This window comes from Aotus nancymaae, unplaced genomic scaffold (genome assembly GCF_030222135.1).
Source record: "Aotus nancymaae isolate 86718 unplaced genomic scaffold, 86718_ANA_hifiasm-v0.15.2.pri h1tg000006l, whole genome shotgun sequence".
Lineage (NCBI taxonomy): Eukaryota > Metazoa > Chordata > Mammalia > Primates > Aotidae > Aotus > Aotus nancymaae.
In genome coordinates this window covers 73,605,788-73,631,157 of record NW_026988417.1, presented here as the reverse complement: position 1 = coordinate 73,631,157, position 25,370 = coordinate 73,605,788, and the positions used below count along the sequence as shown (strand labels likewise).

The following is a 25,370-nucleotide window of genomic DNA, read 5'->3' as shown; positions in this document are numbered from 1 at the left end:
CTCTATGCACATAAACTAGAAAACCTGGAAGAAATGGATAAATTCCTGGACAGTTGCCTCCTCCCAAGCCTAAACCAAGATTTAAAGTCTTTATTTTGAAAGTTTGTGTTCAAATCACTGGAGACAGATTCAAACATGTAATCTGGAATAGGCTGGAATACAGTAATACGAAGCTACCAGGAAACTGCTGTAGAAGGAGCAACTAAATCTGTTAGGGGAGTCAGGGAAAGATTTATAGAATAGGTGGTAATAAAGGTGAGTCTTAAATGATATAGGTGGAAGATTTCAGAGAGAAAGGAAATGTAAGAATCTTTTAGGTAGAGAGGACATAAACATGTATGTACAGTCATGGAATGCTGATGGGCCATTAAATGTTTACTGAGTAAAGAAAAATATAGTCTGGCTAAACTACTGGTTGAAGAAATGGACCATCTTGGTTGGTGGTAGGTGGTAATGATATGGTCAATGACTTTCTCAAACGTAAATCTGTGATATCATCCCTTACTTAAAACTCTTTAATGGCTTATATTTACACTTAGAGTATATCTAACTTCCTTTAGAAGTGTGCAATGCCCTGAATAGCCTTTCTTTCTCTCCTCATCTTGCAACATTTTTTTTAATACCCAATACTACAGGTCACAAATTTAACTAATATTTACTGAACAAGTGTAACAAATATGCTGGGAATACTGCAGTAAATGAAATCAGCCCTGCTTCAGAATCTTTGTATACATTGCTCCCCTTAATTGAAGTACTCATCCTTCCATTCATTGCATGAATACCTTTTCTCATCATTTAGATCACAGTGTCTGTGTTCACCATAGGAAAGAATTCCCTATACATTTGATATAATGGAGACCCTGATCATATCCTCTTTTTCAATTCCTTGCTTGTTTCTTCCCACTAGATTGCAAGCTCCATAAAGAAATATTTTTGCCTATTTTGTTCACTGTCATATCTACAATATCTAGTCCAGTATCTTTTCCAGGAAAGGAATTCAATAAGTATTTTGAATGAATGAATAGCATTAACCACAACTTACAAATATTTTGCATTTGTTTTTATTTTACTTAATTTTATTATTTGCCTTCCAAACCAGAGTGTGAGCTCATCAGAGCAGGAACTTAGTCTTTCTCATTCACCCTCTGCCTTCCCACTGTGACTGACACAGTGCCTGGCATATAACAGGTGCTAAATATTTATTTAATTAAAGAATGGAAAGAAATGGAGAATTGAGTATGTAGGAAAGATGAAGAAAGCATACCTAAATAGGAAATTCATGGAGAAGGGTATGGTCATTTGTTTGGTTTTATTAGCTATTTAGAGATAATGAAGAAATTAGTTCAGTTTGGACATGTTAAGCTTGACAGTCCATATAAGTTTGGAATATGACACTGCAGAGAGAGTTCAAAATTCCTTAAGAGTAGACATGAGTCTTCAGTGTTTGTAAATTGAAACACTATGAGTGAATAACATCTGAGAAAATCATGATGTATACTGTTCTCAAAATGGAGGTCAAAAATAAGAATGGACAACAGTTATTTTGGTTTATTTTATTGAAGAATACCTTGATACTGTGATGTTAAATTTTTCTTAGGAGAGTTTAATATTAATAATAATGCAGAACTGTGATACATGTAGTCTACCAGTTTCATTTTCAACCTTAGCATTTTGCAAATAGGGAAAAAAAAGAGTTTATTGATGGACTCTCACCAACAAACTCCCTATTCCACTTCTACAGGCCCACTTTTGGCCTATATATAATATATATATATATATTATGTGTATATATATTATATATATATTATGTATATATATATATTATGTGTATATATATATATACACATAAAATTACATAGCTTCTAAATCTACTACCAATTAATATTTTTAAAATTGAGATTAATTACCAGAAAATTCTATGTGTGCTGAAATTTCAAGAGCATGAAATTTATAACTGAACTTAACTAACATAAGGGCTAAAGATATATAGAACAAGCAATGGCTAAAAGAGAATGACAAAGCCAGGAAAATCATATAGACATTCATTCCTAGTAAGGGTGCTATGTAGCCAGTCCTATATATGACATCACACTAAAACAAGCACTAAAATATATAGACTATCACTATCATGGTTCCATAGAAAATTGCATAAAGCGAGGAGTGAGTGAGTGTGGTGGGGATGGCAAAATTTTCTTGTAAAGGGACAAATAGTAAATATTTTACATTTACTGGGTTAAGAGGTAAAATTATGGATATTATGTAGGTAATTATTTAACAAGAGAAGAAAAAAATTCCATGTTGAAGAAATTCAAATGATAATAATTATAGAGCTCACTTTTTTCTAATAAAGGTCTACTAATAACAAGAATGTAATTCTTTTTTTCAAAATAATATTTTGCTTAATTAGGGTTTAAATATATTGTCATCTATCATCAAAATAATGTTTCATTGTTAATTCTGATCTGAAATGAGATTTTTACATATCTCATATTTGACAATATTTTTTCACACAGATATTGTCAAACACTTAAATCAGTTTACAAGAATACAATTTTAATTGAGCATTTTTTTTTGCTTGGAAGGCATTTATAGAATCCTATTACATTCTTCTCTTGATATTTTCCTTTTAGCCTGTCATTACATTGCAGACTAATTATTTCCAATTGAAGGTTATGAAAGACTTTCTCAATTGCACAGGTAAATGGATTTTTAAGTATAGAAATTTCCTTTGTACTTGCACCGAAGCTTGAAAAACACTACCTGGATCTGAAGTTTGAATTTGGAAAATATAGCCATGGCAAATGTGAATGGAAATGAATATTTTGTCTTTCATTTCACCTTCTACTGCACAGAAAGTATATGAAGTACCTTGACTTACTTGTGTGTAATAGGTAGAATTGTAAAATGACTCCCAAGATCTCCACCCCCGGAATGTACACTTTGTATAGTCCCTAAGACTGTAACTAGGATAGCTTTTAATGCCATGATTAGATCTTGCCCCATGAGCCCTTTAAATTTGGTCTGGAGGTCAGAGATGGTGAAAATCAGAGATGCTATTTAGGAGAAGGATTTGATGTATCACTGTTGGCCTGAAGATGGAGAGGACCGTGGAAGAAATGTGGACAAGTTTTAGAAGCTGAGAGTGGCCTCTGGCTAACAGCCAGCAAGGAAATTTGGTTTTCTGTCCTACAACTAAAAAGAATTGAATCCTGCCAACAAGAATGAACTTGGGGGTGGGTTTTCCCCAGTCCCTCCATATGAGAACTCAGCCTGGCTGACACTTTATTTCAGCATATGGAACTGTGAGCTAATAAATGAGTATTATTTTAAGCTGCCATGTTTATGGTAATTTGTTATACAGCAATAAAAGATCAATGTGTTTGGTTTAAACAATTTTGTAAATTGTTGTTAACATGAATTTATTACAGTAAAAAATTTCATATACAAGCACTGTTTTGTTTGTGAGTTTATGTTGAATCCATCAGGACACATTATCAAGTCTGAAGCAAAGCTGATTTCTAAAATAATTTGGTATTTTAAAATTGGTGGGGGCTGTTCTTCTTGTTGAGAAAAATTTCAGTCTCATCTCTGAGTGTAAAAATTATAATAAATCTTGACCATTGCTAATCTATAGAATGACTATATTATAGGGCAACCCATGATATTCTATTTCTGACAAAAATTTATGGAGGGTTAAGGCATAAGTATAAATAATGTTTACTATTGACACTTTTAGACCATTAGACTCAATTATTTTCTACAAAATTCCTAGTGAAAAACAATAAACACCTTTTATTTTCATAAGTTTTGTAAATTTGTAAAACTAATTATCTCTCCGCTGTATACATGTTTTCACTATCCGTTGTAACACCTTGGCTGATTCCACTTTGGGTTGTACCGAATTACTGTTTCCTCAACTTCAAAACTTTCTTGCCTGTAGTTGTTCCATGTAGACTATTTATAGGTACTAATGCTTCAATAAGTTTATACTCAAGATTGACCCTTCAAACAACTGAGCAGTATTGGTAACATTTATTGGCTTATCAAGAGTCACAGAAACTACTATATAGCACTTGCCTTGTTTTTCAATTGACTACTGCTGTTGCTGTCAACATTCTTGATTCTTTGGACAACATTTTTTTTTTTTTTTTTTTTTCACAAAAAGGCTAATAGTCTTAAACATATTTATTTTCTCTGAACAAATTTCCTCAGCTGCTGCAATCAAACCCATGAGTCAATTAACTCAACATTGACAAATGTCTTTCCTTGTTAGACTAACAAATGAGTAATGCAGAAACTTTGGTTACATCCTCATTTCACTTTTGACTCATGTGAAGAAATTCTGCTATAATAAGACACACCACTTGTAAATTTTAAATACTTTCTGATTATTGCTTTCTTATAGGTTGCAACACTGTGATGAGTGCTTAGGTGGTGATTTTCATGTTGACATATGCTGTATTACTTTAGCATGACTATAATGTCACTGCATAATAAATATATTTTGCTTATGTTGTGTTATGACTATGTATGGCACTTTAAACATTGTGGAATTATATGTGTCAATTGATGGATACTGCACTTATCAGTATTGAGAAGCAATGAAAGCACCAGACACAGTCTCTGTGGTGGTTTCTTAACTTTGCCATTATAGTGCATAAACAGCCATAGATACACAAACAGATGAGCATGGCTGTGTTTTAATACAACTTTATTTATGGACACTGAAATTGGAACATAATTTTCATGTGTCATAAAATATTCATCTTCTTTTGACTATTTCTTAACCATTTCAAACAGTCTTGGCTCATGAGTCCTACAAAAATAGGTATCAGAACAGATTTGGTCCACAGGCCGTCATAGTATTCCAGCCCCTGTTCTAAAACTTAGATATTTCACACTTGAAGGCAAAAGAAGTCTAGGTTATTGGTCAGGGTCCCCATGTGTTACTACAGACTTGAAATTAAACATAAATCTGGGAAGACACAAAATCTTATTTTCAGAAAAAGCACTTTGCTTAAGCCTTGATGCAAGAGGATACAAGAGTCTAATAGTCCTACATAGCCTTTATTGGCAACTTGAGGCAGTGTTCCCTGGTGTGTGATCCATGAATCAAGCACTTTGTGGGGAGTGGGTGGTATTTATAAATGTATGTTCATGCCTACTTCCAATTTTATTTCATTAGGAACCTAAACTTTTAATAAATGACCCAGTTAATTCTTATGTATACCAAAGTTCAAGAGCAATTGTCTCAAGATAGAGATACTTTGGTAGGTTTTTATAAATGACCAAATCAATATTTCATGGTCATGCATGAAACCAGAGGAGTCCATATATACACATAATCACATACCAAAATGTCAAAACCGACTGGCATAAACCAACTCAATAAATATCACACTAACAAATTGGTACTAAGACAAAAGGAAACTAGAAAAATCAGTTGTATATATATGCTAAAACATACATCACACATATAGAAATATATACATATACACTCACATACACATATAGCTTTTTGTCTCTCAGTGGGAAATAGTTTAATGTATCTATAAAATTTGAATAATTTTCACCTTATAATTATTCTGACTATAATTTCATATATCAATATCTATGATAATCAGATGTTTGTATGTTGGGAAAGTATCAGGAGAAAAGAGGAAAATTATTTTAAATCTGAGTTAAATTCACATTTTATCCCTCAAAATCCTTTCCTTTGATTTCTTTGAAACTTTGAGGTTTATTCTAGCTGAATAGGCCAACATTTAATATAAGTGGTTCTTTTTTTTTTTTTTTAATTTAATACTTAGACAATACAGGGGTTCTGGAACATCCTCATTTGTTTTAATTAAAACTTTCAATGTTTAGGATACGTTTGCATAAACCCAACTCTCAAATATGAGAAAATATTTAGCAAAATATTAAGCAAAATTATCATTGCTTAATACATAGCAGAGACCACAGACTAACAAAGGGCAAAAATGATGTCAAGTTTTTAGAGTGCATCTAGGTATACTTGCTTCTAAGAGCCTACACTGCAAGTCAAATTGGCATTATAAAGGAAGTATAATCTGAATTTAGAGCATTCCATAGCAGCTAGTTAATGATAACATACATATTCATACCTTAACATATACACTTCAACACATTTGAGAAGCATGTACTCATTTAAAGAAGATGTGGCTGGGCACTGTGGCTCACACCTGTAATCCCAGCACATGGGAGGATCACCTGAGGTCAGGAGTTGAAGACCAGCCTGGCCAACATGGTGAAACCCCATCTCTACTAAAAATAAAAAATTAGCCAGGTGTGGTGGCACATGCCTGTAGTTCCAGCTACAGAGGCTTAGGCAGGAGAATCGCTTGAACCCAGGAGGTGGAGGTTGCAGTGAACCGATATTGCGCTGCTGCACTCCAGCCTGGGCAACAGAGTGAGACTCCATCAAAAAAAAAATTGCAAGATTTATTACATAATCAATATTTCAGCAGTAGCAGAAATTTTTATAATTCAAAAAAATAAAAAATTTCACTACATTAAATAAATATTCGTATGCTCCCCAGTTAAAATACACTCATTATTTTTAATGTTAACAGTCATAGTGGAGATAAAACTTCACGTCCTGCATTAATCACAACTGTGTTCCATGTCACCTCCTTATCATCATAAAGGTCTTTTATAGTAATAGCATTGAGTAAGTAAATTCTAATTATATTCATCAGTCTCCAATTGTTAGATAATTAGGTTGCTTGCTGATTTTTAAATTTAAAAATTGCATACAAGCAATAACTAACTAGAAGGCAACCAGTCCGGTGTTCCCCACCATTAGGTGGAGACTGGGGTTAGATAGAAGATGGCTTTCCCTGTTAGATCAATAGACCAGTTCTGTTCTCACACGTCCTACTCAGCAGTTAGTATGTTACTGATAATGGAACAGAATTGTTCAAACTCCTTTTCCTCTTTTCTTGGACACATGACCAGATTAAAGTTTCTCTTAAAATTAGATTTGGCCACATGACAGGGTTTTGGATGATGGGATGTTAGCTTAAGCAATGTGCAACATTTTTAGGCTAGCTCATATGTATATTTAATCATATCTATCCACCAACATCCATGATCTTCTTTATTCTTTCATTGAAAGGAAACTACTATACCACCGAGGCAGCCATGTGATAAAGAGGTCAGAGATTCTGTTAACCTGGGTCCCTGAATCACTAAGTGAAACAGAGTGTCACCCACTTTAAATAATCTGGAATTACTCAGGGGCATTTTGTAAGCAATAAACTTCTGGTTGCTTAAGCAATTAGAAATATTGGGTGTGAATTTATTTCAGCAGTTACTATTATATTATTAAACGTAATTGGAGATACAGGCAAATAGAAAGTTGTGTTTTTCTCTCTTCTTTCCAAGGCAAAACTGCTAGCACTTTTGTCTCCCCGATGCCTGCACTACTCCTGATTTTATTGTTATCAGCAGTTTCTACTTTAGCCTATAGTAAAGGCCTAAGGGTAATAGCTCTATGCTCTCCTCTCCATACAAAATGTGGCTGAGCCTTTCTCAATTTCTAGCATCACATCTAAAATGGTAAGAATGATCATTTAACACTGTAGGCCCAGTTCTAAATTGACAACTTACATAATACAAAAATCACATATATCAACATTTATAAAACAGAATACATTAGAGTTGTCCGAAACCTCCAAAAGTGCTTGCTACTTTGCAGACATAGTTCTATCTAGAATAGTCAGAGCTGGTATTACATTAGATTGTTTTGGCAACCAATATTTATTCCTTTTATTATAATTAAATGCAAAGAAAAGAATGTTGCTTCTGAAAATTTCAGGAATGTTTGCTCTTTTGCCAGTGACAACATTGACATATAATTATGCCCATTATCTGCTCTATCTATTATGAACTTAACCATAAAGTAACTGTAAAATACATCACATGGTATTCTTAGGTATGAACAAAATAGATTTCTTAAATGCAACTTGCATCATCTCTGTATGTATCTAATCTTAAGTAGGTCTTCAATTTAACTCTGCATTCCTTAAATTCATCTGACAACCTATCTTATTTCCTGTGATAGCTCCTCCAGACCTTTTTCACTCTTCTACAGTGACCATCCCCAACCCTGCATTTCTCATTTTCAGCATTTGATATTACTGAGATGATGCAGGCCATCATACATGAGTTGCTCAAATTCTTTGACTTTCCCCCATCTTTATCTTCATTTATATATTTATTACTCTTACTTTCCACAGCATATGAATAACTTTCCATCAGCTCTTTCCAGCCTTGTCATATGCCACCTGTAATCTAAATACACACCCATTCTTACTCTTGACTCCATGTATTTCTGTCTCCTCCACGTTTTTTCTATCAGACCTCCTCTTTTTCACAGCACATACAATTTTCTCTTCTATCAATTTCTTTTTCTCAGTCTGAAGCAAGATTCTACATATCCATAAAGACAAAAGAATGAAATAAAGAAAATCATCCCCAAGGCTTCTCAATGTCATCTCATCTTTCTCCTCCTTTTCACAAATATTTAAAAGGAAAATCTACACTTTCTACTTTCTTTCCTTCCCCAGACACTGGTTTCTTAATTATTCTTAATCTGAATAAGAAGTAGACTGGAAATTGTCAGCTGAAGATAAGCTAAGACATAGAAATAGAAGAGCAAAGGCAGGATGATGTAAAAGGATGACACACTTGGAGGAAAATATTTATGTTGGATGGTAAACTTGTGTACTTTCAGGGGAAGAATGAGAGAAAGGGCTGGAAAAGTAGAATATGATATTTTACAGAGGGCTCTGAATAGCAAGAACTGCACAATATTCAGTGCTTTCATTGAAGTTATTTTATTATTTTATTTTATTTGCAGAGACAAGTGAACATTTATTTTTGCACCTTTTCTCCCATATGTATTTCAAGTCTTTTTCACAACAAGGCCCCAGGAATCTCCAGATTCACTTATGTCCCTGGGCTTGTCCACTGCTGCAGGAGTCTTAGGGAGCCTTGTACAAATGCTAGAGTTACTCAATTACCAACATTAAACCCTAGGATAGGAGATGCAGCAAAGCAGGACTCCTTCCTCCATGGAATGTGCTGATTTCAGACGAGGGGGCAGCCAATGTAGAAAATGACATAATTTTTCCTTGAAACTGGACTCTGATGAGAGGTGCTTGCCATGAACATAAGCTACTGTTTTTTCTTTTCTTTTTTGAGACAGAGTTTCGCTCTTGTTGCCCAGGCTAGAGTGCAATGGTGCAATCTTGGCTCACCACAACCTCAGCCTCCCGATTTCAAGTGATTCTCTTGCCTCAGTCTCCTGAGTAGCTGGGATTACAGGCATGGGCCACCACACCCTGCTAATTTTTGTAGTTTTAGTAGAGACGGGGTTTCGCCATGTTGGTCAGGCTGGTCTCAAACTCCCAACCTTAGGTGATCTGCCCTCCTCAGCTTCCCAAAGTACTGGGATTACGGGCATGAGCCACTGCACCCAGCCAGCTACTGTCTTTTCTTTGACCCTTCCTTTCTGGTGTTTGAAGATAAAGCAGGAAATAATCTTCTCTGAAGATACCTGATACAAAGTCTCCAAAACCGAAAAACACATGCTTCCACTTCATTTATAAAAATTTATTGCAGTTTGGCACCTGGGTCTAGTTCAGCTGGCCAGTGAGCTAGCTGACTAATACGTTCACCCTGATAGCCAGGTGTGCCCATCTCCTTGAGGAAGCCCACTCTACTTTTGGTAGCATGATGGGCCACTGAGAGGTGGAAAGGGTGCAAGAACCATGCAATCTCCTGGAAATGCTTCCCCGGGAAGGCAATTTCATGAATGAGGTCTTCCAAGCAAATCACACCCAACTTCCCCAGGTGTTCCTCGATCACTGTGTTGTCTGTCAGAGGGATGGTCTTATTCTTGACCTTGGCTTGTCTATGTTTCAAAATGAGTTCCCAGACAGACTTCAGATTTGGAAATCCCCTGGTCACATAAGGTTCCACTATACGCAGCATTTTTAAATTCTGGGGGGTGATTTTTACAAAGACACCACTAAAAATTTTTTAGGCAAAGACTTGCAATGGTTTTCTGCATCAGTAAATTCACGCCATCAATCCTTTTGATGCGTACAACAAAGGCCAAGGAATGTTTATCTATCTGGCAATTCCAAGGTGTGAGGTTTCACTTCTAGTCGTCTGACACACAACTTGTCACGTGTCTGCCGCAAGGAATCATGTAGGAATGATTCCAGTTGCTTAAACCTGGGCCCCTTTCCTTTCTTCTGCTCCTTCTTTGTCAAAAGTGCCTGCTTTGTCTGGATGGCTTTGAGGGCTTAATAAGCCTTCCTCTTTTTCAGGAGATTTTCTGGAACCAAAGGGATTTTTCTTTGCTCTTGCTCTGCCATCTTTCCAGTGTAGCCTATTTATTTTTTTTTTGAGAAGGAGTCTCACTCTGTCACCCAGGCTGGAGTGCAGTGGCCCAATCTTTGATCCCTGCAACCTCTGCCTCCAGGGTTCAAGCAATTCTCCTGCCTCAGCCTCCTGAGTAGCTGGGAATACAGGTGCTTGCCTGGCTAATTTTTTTTGTATTTTTAGTAGAGACAGAGTTTTACCGTGTTAGCAAGGATGTTCTTGATCTCCTGACCTTGTGATCTGCCCACCTTGGCCTCCCAAAGTGCTGGGATTATAGGCCTGAACCACTGTGTCTGGCCCATTGCAAGTATTTTTAAGCAAACAAATACTTCACAATCTTTAACACCACCAACTATAAGCAGAAACAATTTAAAATCAGAAAAATGTATAACAGAGACCCAGCCACTCGTCTCAGTTCCACCTCCTAGTCTTTGGCTCTATTTTGTCTCTTCCTATTACTGTACACTTCTGCCTTTAAAGCAAATCCAATGGTCAATGTCCTTATTATACTATGACATACTTCACAGCTTTATTTGTCACTATCAGAATGAAGATTTACACATACTATATTTGACATAACATATGACAGGCAGTGAATACAAATCTGAATGTGTGAATAAGTCATTAATAAAGGAAATTCTGGTTAAAAGCATGATAAATAACTGCTTACCATTACTTCTAAGACTTCCTGTGGGCTTTTTGAGATCTCATTCTTTCTCAAGGTTGCTGTGATTATAATAGGGAGCTTCCTGAGTTGCTAATTCACCCTTATAAACAGATGTGCTCTTTTACGAGGTAAATGTATATGATTGTCACTGATCCTTTCAAGCTTTTGGTATATAATGGTATTTATGCAGTTATGATGTGTAATGGCATTTCATGTACCTGCTGACGCAAGTTATGGCAGACCTAATATGTACACAACTACGTGCAGGAAATGAAAAGCTTACTGTGTTCCAGACATTGTTATATAGGCTTTATATTTACTAACTTTTTAAATTTGTAAAACAAGAAAGGGTGGCCCAGAGAAGTCAAGAGTTTGGACAAAGGCCATATAAGTAGTGAGTGTAAAACACAGGTGAGTATCAGGCTCATTCTCTTATCATGGCATCATTTGGGCCATTCCTAGGGCATCAAAAGTATCCATATGTATATATAAAAACTGTTTTAAATTTTAAATCCAGTAAAAATAATTCATGCAGACAAGAAAGGCAAGGAGTGCTTTCACAAAAATGCCACCATTTAAGGGAAAGTTATCAGAGAAAAGAGATACTATACTTTTCCCCAGTAATAAACTGCTTGGGTTAGTTTACCTGCTGTCAGGTTAGAAATCAGGTGACATTGCTTTCTAATAACTAAACAGATACTAGATTTTTTTTTCTGTATGGTAGGGAAGGTCCAAGATAAGTTATGGACTGGGGACTCCAGAGCGACAAATGGAAATTGAAATTTCTCCTGCAAATGTCAGAGACTGGCCAGGCATGGTGGCTCATGCCTGTAATCCTGGCACTTTGGGAGGTCAAGGTGGGTGGATCACCTGAAGTCAGGAGTTCTAGACCAGCCTGGCCAAGATGGTGAAACCCTGTCTCTACTAAAAATATAAAAATTAGCCAAGCATGGTGGTGGGTGCCTGTAATATCAGCTACTTGGGGGGCTGAGGCAGGAGATTTGCTTGAACCCAGGAGGCGAGTGTTGCAGTGAGCCAAGATCCTGCCACTGTCCTGTCTGGGTAACAAGAGCAAGACTGTTTCAAAAACAAACAAACAAACAACAAATATTAGAGACCTGAGAAGGAAGAAAGAAGAGCAAAGAGAGAGGCAGAAGGAAAAAAATAATTTCATAGACATCTACATGAATATTTCTATAAATTTCTATAGATATTTCAATGTTATATACAGGTCTTGCTTTCCAAGAGTTTAATTTAAGCCAGTATTATTTCTTAATACTTTGATTCTTGGTCACAAGAAAGATGCTAGTATTCTGCACAAAAGGAAGGATATGAACAGAGACTTCTCAAAAGAAGACATTTTTGCAGCCAACAAACACATGAAAAAAAGCTCATCAGCACTGGTCATTAGAGAAATGCAAATCAAAACCACACCGAGATACCATCTCATGCCAGTTAGAATGGCAATCATTAAAAAATCTGGAGACAACAGATGCTGGAGAGGATGTGGAGAAATAGGAACATTTTTACATTGTTGGTGGGAGTGTAAATTAGTTCAACCACTGTGGAAGACGATGTAGCAATTCCTTAAAGATATAGAACTAGAAATACCATTTGACCCAGCAATCTCATTACTGGGTATATACCCAAAGGATTATAAAACATTCAATTATAAAAACACATGCACATGTATGTTTATTGTGGCACTATTTACAATAGCAAAGATTTGGAACCAACCCAAATGCCTGTCAATGATAGACTGGATAAAGAGAATGTGGCACATACATACCATGGAATACTATGCAGCCATAAAAAAGGATGAGTTCATGTCCTTTGCAAGGACATGGATGAAGCTGGAAACCATCATTCTCAGCAAATTGACACAAGAACAGAAAACTAAACATCACATGTTCTCGCTCATAAGTGGGTGTTGAGCAATGAGAACACAGGGACACAGAGAGGGGAACATCACACACCGGAGCCTGCCAGGGGGTCGGGGACTAGGGGAGGGATAGCATGGGGTAGGAGTATTGGGGAGGGATAACATTAGGAGAAATACCTAATGTAGATGACAGGAGGATGGATGCAGCCAACCACCATGGCACATGTATACCTATGTATCAAACCTGCACAATCTGCAAATGTACCCCAGAACTTAAAAGTATAATAAAAAAGAAAAGAAAAGAAAAAGATATGCTCATTATCAGAGTCATTTCAATAATCTAGGGGCTATATTAGCACATCATTGTCTTTAAGAATATCTATAGGTCAACCTAGATTATTCTCTTCATCAGTCTTTCAGACACCAGCATTTCAGCTGAGGTAATAGATTATTAGTTACAGAGACTAGTAGGGTCAGCAGATCCAGGTTCAAATAAAGAGAGATTTCAGTTTATTGAACAAAAATCCTATAGATGCTACCTGAGGTTACAATTTAGCAAGCAAGAAGCCATTAACTTCTTTATTAAATAGACATATGCTATGTATCTGTTAAGGAGGAAGTGAAGATTCCTCTCCAGTCTCATGAAGTCAAGGCAGGGTCATGGAAGGTGAAATAGAATCAAATAAGAAAGAGACAGCTCAGTATATGGAGCGCTGGAGGTTGATCTCTCTGAAGGATGGCATTAGCACAGTTTATTTCCATGGTATCTTTCCAGAAAGTTAAGCATTTTTTCTTCCAGTATGTCATGTTTTCCGAGTACTACAGAAATACTCCATGATTCAGAATACAGACTCGATTGGAATTGTTTTGAGTTTTTCTGACATTTGTTACATGATACAAGATTTTAAACCTTGCTAGTAATTAAGTAGAATGAAATGCTTAATATAAGCTAATTTTATTGAGAACCCATATGCTTACTTTTAAAATTCAAAATATGTAGTATTTGCAGAGACACATTCTTTTACTGAGCAGAAATATGTAATGTAGATGACAGGGGGATGAATGCAGCAAACCATTTTTTTTGTGAGGCAAGAGAGCCAGGAAGTAATATTCAATAAAATTTCGGAATTTACCCAAATAGCAGTAATTTTAAAAGGGATAAATATAAATAGTTGTATGGTCCTACCTGAGCACAGTGTTCTAGAGTGACCAACTCTTCACCACAGACATGCAGATTAATATGCACTGATGGCAACATTTCATACATTTGGTAAGGTATTTATCTCCATTCCACTTAAGAAACAGCTCAGTGTCATATATAAAAGCAGAGAGATAATTTATTTCTTTGCATTTCCAAGAGAAATTTTCTGTGCCATAGCTTTCTTTAAAGGATAAATGTCTTTTTAACAGAGGCAAAACAAAACAAATAAGCTGTGTATAGATCTATGAAATACATGTCAAAAGAGTTTATAAAAATGAATATTTACAAATATTGAACTGTCTCCTCTGTATTGTGTTAAAGTAGGTAATGAAAACTTCCTAACCTTGTGATCTAGTTGAGTAATTGAAAAAGGCTGAGATTTTTGAAAAGATATTATAAAAATAAATCTATTTATGCATCTCTTCTGCATCACTGTAGAGTTCTTTCCACCTCACCTCATTTTCCCACCTGTTTGGAAAGATATGCTCTGGCAGAGTGTCTAGGACTTAATATCATTCCTAACCAAATTCAAATTGAATTCCAGCCTCTGGGTGATAAAATCTCTGGGAGATAAAACCTGGCTACATATGAAGAACATAAAATGTTCCTTTACAAGATGGCAGGTATCTGGCATATGATTTGGGTTTTATTTAAACAAGCTGATTAGCAGTATCACATTGGCAAGTTCATTGTTTGTAATCATTCTATTTCATTTGCCTATAAAAAGTAAAAGCACACATTTTGTTTTATAAGCCTGGTATAAATCAATAGGGATTTTTCCACCTCAAGAAAATATTGCAGAGCTAAAAGCAAGAAGGAAAAAAGATAAGTGCAAGAGATTTTAAAGCCCACCAACATTGCTGAAAAAAAAGAAAGTTTCTGCTAACAATTACACCATTAACCACACTTGAACTTCTGTGGGAAAAATAATAGAGACACCAATAAATCTCACTGGATTTCCTACCTAAAACCAGTGTAGATAAATGGACTCACATCAGACTAGGCTCTCAATAAGAAAAAAAAGGATTATTACTTTTAAATAGCACTCCTTGCCAAAAGAGTCTTAGCACTTTCTCAAGAAAACCAACACATTTAGCTATTTTTGAAAAAGTAAGTAAACTTGTTTGATGATTGGTGTTTGACAACTGAATGTTTGAATTCAGATATTTTTAGTACAAATAATATCATTTTTACATCCACAAGACTGTTTTCTATATCCTTCACTCAATATCTTCTCTTCTAACCCAACCCAACAATTCTTAAACCATATCCTCAACTATTTGATGTTCTTGATTTTTCCACTTGTGTTCTCAATTCTAATCCATACTAATGTTTTTAAGATCCTTATTCATTATGCCTTTTTTTTCAAAGTATGGAAGGCAAAATAGCACAGTGCTAAAAAGTATGAACTTGGGTACCAGACAACACATGGCTCAGGGCCACTCGCTCCAGCTTAGCCCTCACACCCCATGCTTTCTCTTCTAGTAACAATCTTGCTTGGTTCTGAGGATCTATAAAGATAATGCATGTAAGTGCTTAGAACAGTGGCTGGCACAAAATAAACATGTCGTTCTATTAGTAAATCATTAGTATTTTTTAGTTTTCATTGTGGTTTTTGTTTATTCCTTGCCTACCCCTCTTCTGGCTTTGTATAAACTCAGTCTAACGATATTAAATCTATCGCATTTTTATTTACATTTTAAAAATTATTTTTAGGTATTCTCCTTTTCTCTGGCTATTGTCATACCTATTTACCATCTCATTTTACAATTTCTTGAAAGAATAGGCTAAATATCCTATCCCCATAGTCTCATTTCATGTACTCCTGAATGTACTGGTTTCTGCTTAGTACCCTAGCTCTTTCAGAAGGCAGTCTTAACATTCTCACTTTCTTCTAGCCAGTGTCGAACTAGAGTTCCAGATATATCTTGCTGTACACTGCTACTTAGATACACGAGTGGCCCTTGGATTCAGTAAATCTAAAATTAAAGTACTAATACCTTAGTTTTCCAACTTTCTTTTCCTCTTCAATTACCTATTCTAGTTAGCAGCACCATCACCATCACACTGACTATATTGAAACAATAAGTATTATGATATTAATTACAAAGTACAAAAGCAGTAACTAAAACTTACTAAATGTTTATTAAATGCCATTCATTGTTAAGTATAGTCACAAATATTAACTCAGTGTTCACAAAATTCCTATGAAATAATAATTATTAATATTATTTGATAAAGAACAAGTATAAGTAACTTGCCCAAGGTCACACAGCTAGGAAGTAGTAAAGGCTAGTATTCTGGCTTTGGAACATTTAACTACCTTACTATAATGAGTTCAGCACGGTGATCAGAAAGATGGCAATCACCTTTAACTTCGCATTTTTCTTCACTTCCATTAATGGGTTAGTACCAAATTCTGTTCTTTTTAAGTACTATTTAGGTATCAAACAGATCTCTTCAAATTATAATTTTCTCACTTATATGATGGCTATACTCTTTGCTTCAAGTTATTTCCAATCTCTTTTCTAATCCTTCCAAAAGGATGTATCTAATATTAAATTCTGATGAGTTATTTCCATGCTTCAATGATATTTGCAATAGAAACTTAAGCTGAGTGATACAGACATTGCCTCCTTCTTCCAAGCCAACTTTGGCCACCCCAAATTATCTTGATTGTCACTTTTCTTACCACATATAATGTTTCAGGAAAACAGCAATTCCAAATTAAGTCTAGGTGGTGTTCAGGCATGTGTGATAACCTAGCAAAGTCTCTTGAGCAAAAGAGTTAGAAACTTTCTGAGCTAATTCAGACCTAGAGTTAAAAATAAAAAATAAAACTGGCCAAGGTTAGGAGTCAAGGTAAGTTTCAATGATAACATAATGAGTTAAATTTTTGAAATATTGAATTGGAGGGCCAGTGAGCTCACAAATGACTTGATCTAGTAACAATGCCCTAGTTATAGGAACTGAAAAGTTATTTCAAATATGGCACATTGACCATCTCTTCAGCTGTTCTCTTGAACTTGAATATAGTAAAACATTAGCTAACAATATTTCTTGATAAGAGGAGAGAAAATCACCTTTGTCCATTTTGCCACAGAATATGTCCCACCTAGAACACTATGAGGATTCAGGGTGTATCTGGTACTGCCTGGTACGATAGTAATTGTGCTTTCTGCAGCTGGAAGAAATGTGACAGCTGATCGGGAGTTAGGGAGTGTGGAGAAGCAGCAATAGATAACATGGTATCTGTTGAAGCAGCAACGCCAGAACGTCCAGTGAGATGTTGACAAACCACCTACAGCCTATCAGAGGAGTCTCTTATGCACAATAAAGCAAATGCAGAACATCTGAAACAGTTTCTTATAAGCACATCTGAGACAATACTTGATTAATCTCAGACATACCTAGGTTGCCAAGGGGCAAGTCTAAGGTACTTACTGTAAGGTAGAAAGAAGCTGCAGAATTAGAATATTACTTTTAAGTGACTTCTTCAGTATCAACAATCTTACAGGAACTAAGGAAATTTAAATTATGCCGGAAATAGTAAATGCTTGGTAATTTTTCAATTTTTTGTGACCTTTTTACTGTTTTTCTAACCCTTGTGATATGGTTTGACTGTGTCCCCACCCAAATCTCATCTTGAATTGTAATCCCCATAATCCTCACGTGTTGAGAGGGGACCTGATGGGAGGTGATTAGATCATGGGGGTGGTTTCCCCCATGGTGTTCTCCTGACAGTGAATGAGTTCTCACAAAATCTGATGATTTTTATAAGGGGCTCTTCCCACTTTGCTTCCTTCACATGCTCTCTCAGCCTGCTGCCATGTAAGATGTGCCTGCCTTCCCTTCCACCATGATTGCAAGTTTCCTGAGGTTTCCCCAGCATTGTGGAACTGTGAGTCAATTAAACCTCTTTCCTCTATAAATTACCCAGTTTGGGGTATTTCTTTATAGTAGTATGAGAATAGACTAATACACTTTGTCTGTGTTGTAAATATTTTGCAGATATATTGTGAAGTCTTTGAAGGCAACAATCATCAACCTAAAACAGTGCTTAGTAAATACCAGGCATGTAAAATATTTACTACACTAAACTTAATACAAATGGAGAAAAAAGTCAAATTACTTTCACGTATTAAGAAGTTCAAATATCCAGTCTTTTATCCATTCAAAAACATTTACTGACTGCTAGGCATTGGGCTAGATTCTGGGAATGTAGTGGTACAAAACATAATTCTTGCCTTTAAGTATCCCACTGTGATAGAAAATGATAGGAACTACTGATTTGGGAGTACTTACCTGTGGGATAGAGACTCTGTTAGTGTCTTAAATGAATGATTTCATTTAATTCTCACAACATAATAAAATTTGTATTATTTACCACATTTTATAAAAAGTGGTCACTCAAAGATTAACGTGATTTTCCAGAGTCATGCATCTAGGAAGTTACAAGCCAGAATTTCAATTTTGACATCTGTGTTAGGTAAATGCTAGCATTTCTTAATTTTCCATCATTCGTCTATGACACTGGCAATTTTTTGTCTTATTTGGTATTATTTCAATTTAAACAGATTGGCTTGGGCTTTTCAAAAACATGAATACTTATCCTTGGTTTGACTGATTAATCTAATCCTTGGTTTGATTGATTAATAACTTATTTTCTTCATAATATACATTAAAATTACCTAAAATGTACCTAAAATTAAAAGGTTTTCCTCATGCCACCCCAAATTATCTTGGGTGTCACTTTGTTTAGACACATCTTGGGATATACTATCCTATGTCATGTTAGCTCACGTGAAATTAGAGGACCAAATTGAAAGTTGGATGGCAGCAGCCATAAATCTTACCCTTGGCTGCCTTGATTATGCTAAATCTAATTGTTATGATCGCTCTCATATTTCATCATGGTCCAAAGCCACTATTCCAAAAATCTAAGAGATGGCCATGATCAAACCCAGGTAGTCCCCACTACCATCACCTGCTAAGGCTTAGCCTAAAGTTTATAGGCCCAGAACACCAATCCAAAAGATTAGGAATAATTGATTCTCACTTAATTCTGTATTTTGCTATTGTTGCTTTGTTTAGTTTGTTTCTTTGTTTAGGAATCAGGGTATTAGTGGCTCCAGTATCTGTCTGAATAGACTGGGAAAGGTGAGGCAAGAGGGTCACAAGAGTAGCAGGGATTTAAAAAACACCCAAAACAATGACTGTACAAACATACTTGCTTCTAAAATTATCTTTAAACCTTACACTAGTCTATAAAGAAATTCAACCTATTTGAGATCTATTTACCAAGGATCTCTAATTCTTTCACAAAGATTTTTTAAAATATATATAAGTAGATTGTAGAATTTTTTTTCAAAGTTTTGTAGAGACAGTGTCTCACTATGTGTCCCAGGCTGGTCTCGTACTCCTAGGTTCAAGCAATCATCCTGCGTTGGCCTCCGAAGGTGCTGGGATTACAGGCATGAGCCATTGCTCTCAGCAGAAATAACTCTTAAGAAATGACTATTTTTTTTAAAGATTTAACTGCTTGATTAAAATCTTTACAAAAATATTAGACCTTTATATGTCTCAAGTGCATTGAACATATTTTTCATTGACAAAAGAATCTGATCCTAATTGCTTATCTATGCATAAAGATCATACATGATTTGCTTCTGACTACTTCCCCAACTTCATTTCACTCTATTCTTCCCAGCATGCATCACTGTCCAAGCACATTGGACTTAGTATTCTTCACACACCTTAAGTTCATTTATGCCTTCACATCTTTGTACTTCCCATTGTTCTTCTAGCCATCCAATGTCACTGTCTCAGAGAAGCCTTCCATAATCATCCTTTGAATGTTGCCACTCACTCATTACCACACACCCTATTTTTATTCCTTTTTACATTTATCACATGAAATTACCAAGTTTTTAAAATATTTATGTGTTTATTGTCTGTCTCCTTGAGTAGAACACATTATGTAAAAATAGTATTTTTACTATTGCGCACTTTATTCATTTTCATTTTGTTTATTATTTTATTTTTTTATTTTTCTGTCTCTTATTCGTATTTGATTGCCATCTGTCACTTTTAAAAGGGTGTTTATTCATTTAAACTGCAGAAAGACCATACTTATTCTTCATAAACATAACTTCTTTTCCTGTATATTCTCTGAACAAATGTCTCATTTAAAATTAGTATATTTAAGGCATAGTGGACTAAATTCTACTTCTCTTTTAAAAATTCTATATATGAGAGGCTTTAGTCTGTTTATCCCCAAGATTTTATAGTATTTAAGACAATAGCTGGGTACTGTGGCTCATGCCTGTAATCCTAGCACTTTGAGAGGGCAAAGCTGGCAGATTGATTGAGCCCAGGAGTTTGAGACAAGCCTGAGCAACATAGTGAGACCTCATCTCTATAAAAAATACAAAAATTAGCCTGATGTCTTGGTGCATGCCAGTAGCCTGAGGTGGGAGGATCATTGAGCCTCAGAGGTTAAGTCTGCAGTGAGCTGTGATCATTCTACTGTACTGTACTCCAGCCTGGGCAACAGAGCAAGACACCATCTCAAAAAAAAAAAAAAACTGATAAGGATAAGATCACAAGATCCTCAGTATTTTCTACTGTGCAGAGCGTATGCGGTCTACATTGGTTGATTTCTGATACAGTCAATTGCAGCTATACAAAAGAAGAGGCTCATTTTAGGATGTAGTGGTAGGAAGCAATACAAACAATATTTATACAAGTGCCTACATCCATTTGGGCCTCATTCTCCTTCAAAAACAACAACAACAACAACAACCACCTATAGATGAATAGGACACAGCTTTGTCCCATCTGGGTAGTGAAGGTGTCTGTTGAGAATGGCAATCAGACTTCACACTGAACTATCTGTGAGAAAGCTACTTCTGGAATAAGATTAGTAGAAAGAAGCTAGGTGGTCAAAAACTAAATTAAACAATAAGGGTTTAGCAGTCCATAAATAATCACCAGACTTTACTTGGGAGACATGATAATGGAACTGATTTTCTAGTATATTCAGAAGTAGCTGGCTATTATTTAACAATGTATCAAATATTTATCCAAACGAAGGATGAGATGTGGACTTAATATGGAAATACTATAAATACTATCCTGTCCCCAAATATGGAAACCATCCATATATTTGTATTTTCTTGGCTTTCATATCTACTTAATGTTTTAAAATGATGCTACCATGAGGCATGCCCAAATACCACAGAGTGTAAAGGGTTTCTTAGAAAACCCTAATGATTTGGTCACTGCTAGCACAAGTGTACCCCAAAAAATCTGGCTCTTGCATCTAATAAAAATTCAAGTTATAGAGACTCATCTAAGCCATGTAAATGAAGCTTTTATTGCTGTTTTGAACTCTCAAATTTATAATATATTCATTCTGCACAATTCAATCAGAGTAATTTTTTTCAAAGCATAAAACTTAAGATGCATTCAAAACAAAACTAGCAATTTCACCTTAATTCATTCTGTAAATAATTTGAAAATATTTTAAGAATTGAAAATATGCCTCTACCCACAATTGACATTTAAAGATAATTAAATACAATTATTCCTATTGAAAGCTGAAACATTTGAAAGAGAGCTGTTGCCAAGTTAGAATTCAAGATATCAATTAAATACCATTTTATTCTGGCAAATAACAACTGAACTCATAAACACTATACAGACATTGGCAACTCTTCTGCACACCTGTTATTGCATACTATAATGAAGTTTAATTAATCAGAGTATTTAGTAAGTCATATTATTTGAAACTGTTAGTAATCAAAGTTGAGGGGAGAATATAGATATATATTGTCCTTTCTTACTGAAAAAACATTACCATATATAAACTACTGGTGACCAGCATTTGGCCTTGCAAAATAAGAATATAAAGCATAGACTTCACTCTCAGTCAGGTGGCATGGATGTTGAGCTTTTGCTTTTCTTTAGAATTGGCAGGAAAAGAGCTGATGAACGCCTGTCTTGTGAGACGTATGTACTGACCTCAAAGGGTGAAATGCAGGGTACTATTTATTCAGGTGAAAAAATACAAAGCTTCATGTGTTGTTCAATGGTGATCAAACAAAGAAGATTCCAAAGAATGTACTGCATGTGTGACTTTTGGAAATTGACTGTTGCATTTCCAATATTAAATTGTAAGCCAGAAATAACAAAGGTTTTGGGGTAGTGGCAATTTTATGAATGATAATTTTTCAAATAGAAGATTTTTATAATCTTTCTATATAAACAATAGGGAAATCACAGGAATGATTTCCTCAATTTCGTAATTAGGCTTTTTATGAAAGCCATAATGGTAATAATTTACTGAGTTGAATGAATAACTTTTACAATTTTTATTGTAAAATTTCTTTTTTTTTATTGTACTTTAAATTCTGGGGTACATGTGCAGATCATGCAGGATTGTTGCATAGGTACATACATGGCAAGGTGGTTTGCTGCCTTCATCCCCCCATCACCTGTATCTGGTATTTCTCCCCACGTTATCCCTCCCCAGCCTCCCCACTCCCCCCACTGTCCCTCCCCTAGCCCCCAACAACTGACCACAATGTGTGATGCTCCCCTCCCTGTGTCCATGTGTTCTAATTGTTCAACACCCACCTATGAGTGAGAATATGCGGTGTTTGGTTTTCTGTTCTTGTGTCAGTTTGCTGAGAATGATGGTTTCCAGATTCATCTGCGTCCCTTTGAAGGACACAAACTCATCTTTTTTTATGGCTGCATAGTGTTCCACACTGTGTATGTGCCACATTTTCTTTATGCAGTCTATCATTGATGGACATTTGGGTTGTAAAATTTCTAATGATGGAAGCTAATGCTCTATGTTGTAGACAGCCTTCAGATGAATAAAAATGGTCACTAAATTCTATCATGTCAATCTGATCAGAATGTCATCAACAAATTATTTACAAAGCAGGTACATGCTTACTCAGTGTTGGATATAAGACCTAAACCCTGATCTCAAAGAATTTACAACTGCAATGGCTCACCTCAGTGTAAATTCTCCCTGTTTATCTTTAAAACTTTCTACAACTGCAATTTTAGCTAGCAATTTTATCTTCCATGGGTCTCAGTTTTCTTATTTATAAAACAAGGACATTATGATAGATTATTTACAAAGCTCCTATTAGGTATGAAATTCTGAGATACCATAAAAAAAAAACTGCAAGAGTCATCCTGAGTGGTAGAGCTGGGTTTTGACCTGGGAGTGTGAAATATGGGGATTTAATAAACGGAAAGAACGGAGGAGCACATTCCAGGGAAGTGGAATTGAGTGAGCTCAGGTTAGAGGTGAGAAGTCTTGTGATGGGATGGACTGACTTAAGTGGAGACTCACATTGGAGATCAGTAGGAGAGAAAGTCGGCTGGTAAGTTGGGTCAGATGGTGGAATGACTTGAATGTCTATCTGAGGGTTCAGGTTTTATTTAAGAGTGAAAAGTGTTTTCTAAGGAAGAATAGTAACATTTGCAAAGTATTTGCCATTGGAATTTATAAGACTGGCATATATAGTTATATCAGAGGGAATACATCTAATTTGAAAGCTATAGGAGAGTAAGAACAGGTATATAAAGAACAGTAGTCAGGGGGTTTCAGCTGGAAGTATAAAGGAAGAAACAGAAATGTTATACCATGCACATGCCACCGAATCACTGTGCTGTAGTTTTTACATGCATCTTTGGCAGGAATTTGTCCATATTTTCATTCTACAAGACAAATGCTTCACATCACAGGAGAAAATCTAGGCTCAAGAAAGGCCATCTTCCTGGTGAAGCACCAAAGAGAGACTAATAATTATATTCTACCAAAATTTTCTAGTTCCTTGGAATTTGGGGCTGCATTCATGCACTGCCACTATACTGTTAACCTCACAGTTGATTAACAACAGTAAAACACATGAAAATATGAGAACTGGGGCAGCATTTCTATATTTAGTAGGATTTTTATAAATATAATAAATGGAAAAATCGTTTAGTTCTCCTGATGTTTTGATGAAGTCAGATAAAAATACTTGCAACACAAATGAAGGCATTTTTTTTTAACTTAGCCTTAAAAAAGAGAAAAAGCAAGCACAGAAATCTAGAGAAGCATAATCAACCAAGGGGCCTGACACTCTCTGAACCAAAGGCTCCTCCTCCCTGCTGCTGCTCTCTAAGCCATCTTTTCATCATAGACATAAGTCAGGAAATAATAGCATCTCGGTGTGAGAACGACCAGAATGAACTCATGAGCAATTGTCACTCATGAGTAGAAGATTATGAAATGTATATTTCACTAAATAGGGCAACAATCTAAAGAGTTAGGGTTTGATTCTAATAGCATTAATTTTTTTTTCATTAACGTTCCCATGGATTTATTTAATCTTCAATATGTATGCTATACTTGGCTGGTCAGTGTAAATTTTCAATTAAATTGTGAAAATGGTTCTTAGCATGTTACCTCTGGGGTTCTTTTTCTAACTCAGTTCCCAAAAGAAGATGAAAAATATTAAGAACCTGAATCATTCAGTTTTACTTGTGCCAGATACACTATGTAGATCCCATGGCAGGCATATTTAATGAGGGAGTCAATTTCTGCCTCAGCCCTAATTTGGCCTTTCCCAGTGTCCAATATGTTTCTCTCAAATGAACTGGTCCATGGGGAGCTTCAAAAAGTCAGGGTGTGTGAAGAAAAGGAACAGGAAAAAAATTCAGCATTATGACAGTTTTCTGCAAGCTTTACTCTTTACAAAGTTATAAGTTATGTCAATTGAACTCCCTGGCTTAAACTAACCAGAGCATAGGCACCTTAATTAATCAAAAAATTCCCCTTAATACCAATTCGCTCGCTCGCTCTCACCCACCCCCGCCCCACACACAACCATTCCACTGTGGAGTAACATATTTCTGCATTGTCCTGCATATGGTTTAAATTAGCACCTGCATAGTTCCGTTATTAAATGAAAAACAGCTCTTTACTTGACCTACAGAGTTTTTGTATACAAGAACCTATCCAACAGCATTATGTCTGCCCTTATCAGATGTGTGTGGTATGACATAATGAATGTAACACTTCAGCACAGTTGGCAAGATTTCAATTCCCAAGCGCAGGGTCACATTTCCCTGTGCATTGTTTTGAAAGCAGACATTATGCATTGGGTAGCTAATGCTGAAGCCCTGGATTTTTC

The 25,370-nt window shown here is 35.7% G+C and overlaps 1 protein-coding gene and 1 pseudogene across 2 annotated transcripts in view; both read right to left on the bottom strand.

Moving 5' to 3' along the window:
• Window positions 1–25,370, bottom strand: part of CFAP299 (cilia and flagella associated protein 299) — a 622,065-nt gene that overhangs the window by 255,546 nt on the left and 341,149 nt on the right. The gene's annotated exons all lie outside the window — the stretch shown is intronic.
• Window positions 9,640–10,409, bottom strand: LOC110568032 (large ribosomal subunit protein uL30-like 1; annotated as a pseudogene).